At 31.3% G+C, this 3,029-nt stretch overlaps 1 pseudogene; it reads left to right on the forward strand.

Moving 5' to 3' along the window:
• Positions 1-2,106: 2,106 nt before the first annotated feature.
• On the forward strand, positions 2,107-2,204 carry LOC121475106 (annotated as a pseudogene).
• Positions 2,205-3,029: the final 825 nt, after the last annotated feature.

A 3,029-nucleotide genomic window follows, 5' to 3' on the forward strand; every position in this document is an offset into this window, starting at 1 on the left:
ATTAACAAAAGGCATGTATGCCCTTAACTACTATTCCATCCCCATCGCATGGGAAACTGATAGCATTAGAATCTGGCACTAAAAACAGGAAAATCTTTTTTATATAGTTATTACAAGAACTAGAGCTTTCCATATACATTGTTGTAAAGCTGTGCAGTTATAAAGCAACACTGAACCAGATGCGACATACTATGGAGTATTTAAAAGCTTCTCTCCTTAAAAGGATTAAAGAATAGTATACGGACTTATAGAGATAGCACCTTTTGTGCAATTCATGTTGTATCTATCAGACTTTCAAAAATTCTAGGTAATTAGTTTAATTACTATATTTCAATACTAAGATTTGGAATGTTTTTATTAGAATCACATTGTTTTGCCCTTCATTCATATATTTCTTCTCCAATCAATATAAATTTAAAAAGCAGTTATTTGGAATCTTTCATATATGCAAACCTGTGAATTGTGTTCCAGGAGGGCTATAAAAGTAAAAAAACGCAATTCTATCACTTATAATGTTTATAATAGAGTGGAAATTAAACAGTAGACTGAATTGATAGCAATACAAATAAAAAATATGATCTATATTATGAATGAAAAGCCATAGGACGTTGAAAAGGAAGAATTACTCAAGACTGAGGTAGATAATAAAGCTATAAAGGAAGAAAAGGCAACTTAATTTTGTATTAAATCTAAAATAAGATTAAATTAATCTTCCATTAAATAACAGAATAATTTTTTCAACGGTAAAGATGTTCTAAGACAAGAACACATGAGTAAATGCATGAAAATGGGAAAGAGTGGGATGTTCCAGAAACAACCAAGTTTCTCATAATTTGTCTGGAGTATTAGTAATGAGTAAATTAAAAAAAAAAAAAAAGAAAAAGAAACTAAGTCACTGTTGAACCCTGACTATCAGGAAAGAAGAAGGAGAGAATAGTTAATACTATATTAATGATTTATCTTTATTTAGTAGGCCTTGGGAAGTCATTGAAATGTTTAAAGACAAAAGAATGTTTTCTTACATGTCAGAAATATTTATTGAAAAACAATCATAGTGTACATTCTACCTTTTTTTTTTCCTGAAGATGGATAGGGTCTAAAAGTAACCTTCTCCATAAGAAAATCTTACTATGGTAATAAGGCTAATAGATTTCACAGAGAACCATGGTATATGGCACATGAAAAGTCACATAAGAGAAGCAGAAAGATATTGGAGTGGAAGAATCAGAAAAAAGTTTTTGAAGGATGTATCTTTGAGATAAATGTTTGCGGATTTAAAAAAAAATTGATTGGAGGTAGAGATAGGTGGTACATTTCAGGTCTGGGTAATAATCTGTACAAACTAGCAGGGGAATAAATTTGTGGGATGATTTTAGGTGACAGTCAATGTAGTTCCATGGTTAGACCAGAGGCCCTGTGCAGAGTACAAGAAGCCAGCAAGTTTATATATTGGGATATAGCCATATTGTAGATTTATTTAGAGGGAGATTTGGATTTAATTCCATTACTGTGAAATGAAAGTCACTGAGAGTTTGGTAATGCCAAAACTTGATCTGTCATCATAAAAGTTAAAGGATCAAAAAATAAATTAGGGTTTGGAGAATTCCTATTGCAAATGGTGAAGCTGAATCACAAAAGTTCCCTCTTCCAAAATGTAATGAACCAATAAAAAGAAAACCACTACTATCACCAGAAGTTATGAACATCTGCTGAATTTTAAATTGAATAACTTATTTTATAAAAATAATGAAAAGAGAAGGGAACCTGTTAGTACAAAGATTTAATTAGGAAGTTATATATAATGCCTTGGCAGAGGGTGAGGAGGGACAGTTTACAATGAAAAGAATACAGTGAAAATTTTAAAAAGTAGTGTAAAGGAAAAAATAAACTCTATCATGAACTAACAGATTTTTTAAAAAATGGATATAGTAATAAGGAGAATTACTATCATGGAAAATTAAATCACTGATGGTAGGCGAAATTCTCCCAGAGTGCAGAAAAAAGGGGACTAAAGATGAAAGCTGAGACAGCATGTGACCAATATGTAGGGAAGCAGTGCAGCTCAAACATTTTTTGGGGGTAAAGAATTTAAAAATTAAAACAACAGTGCTTACTTCAGCAGCACATATTCTAAGATTGGAACAATGCAGAGAACATTAGCATGATCTTTGTACAAGGAAATTCATGGCATGTTCCATATTTTTCCAAAAAATAGAATTGCCATATGATCCAGTAATTCCATTACTGGGTATTTATCCAAAGAAATAATAAAATAAAATAAAATAAAATAAAATAAAATAAAATAAAATAAAATAAAATAAAATAAAATAAAAATAATAAAATAAAAAACACCCCTTCAAGAAGATGTACGCCCTCCTGTGTTTATTGCAGCATTATTTACAGTAGCTAACACACAGAAACAGCCCAAGTGTCAAGAGATGAATAGATGAAGAAGGTGTGAATATATATATATATGAAATTATATATATATGAAATATATATATGTAATTAGGCATAAAAAAAGAATGAAATCTTGCCATTTGCAATAATAAGGATGGACTGCTAAGTGAAGTAAGTCTGAGAAAGACAAATACCATATGATTTCAATCCATGTGGAATCTAAGAAACAAAACAAACAGATAAACCAAGAGGGGAAAGAGAAAAACAAAACAAAACAAAACAACCTTAAACACAGAGAACCACTGGTGATTGCCAGAGGGAGGTGAGTGTGGGGGTGGGTAAAATAGGTGATGGGGATGGAAGGTACACTCACCCTCAGGAGCTCTGCGACATGCATAGAATGGCTGAAACATGTGTTCTGTACACCTGAAGCTAATATCACACTGTATGCTAACTATGCTTGAATAAAAAGACAAAAGAAAAATAAAACAACAAATGTAACAAAAGAAAAAAAATCAAAGGCTTAAAGACATTTTCCTGAGATAAAGAGGCTGAATTGGGGAAAGGTGAAAAGATTTACAAATACCCAGGCTAATTCTCAACAAAGTACCAAAATCTAAATGGTCATT

The sequence above is a fragment of the Vulpes lagopus genome, chromosome 1, assembly GCF_018345385.1.
Source record: "Vulpes lagopus strain Blue_001 chromosome 1, ASM1834538v1, whole genome shotgun sequence".
Taxonomy (NCBI): Eukaryota; Metazoa; Chordata; class Mammalia; order Carnivora; family Canidae; genus Vulpes; species Vulpes lagopus.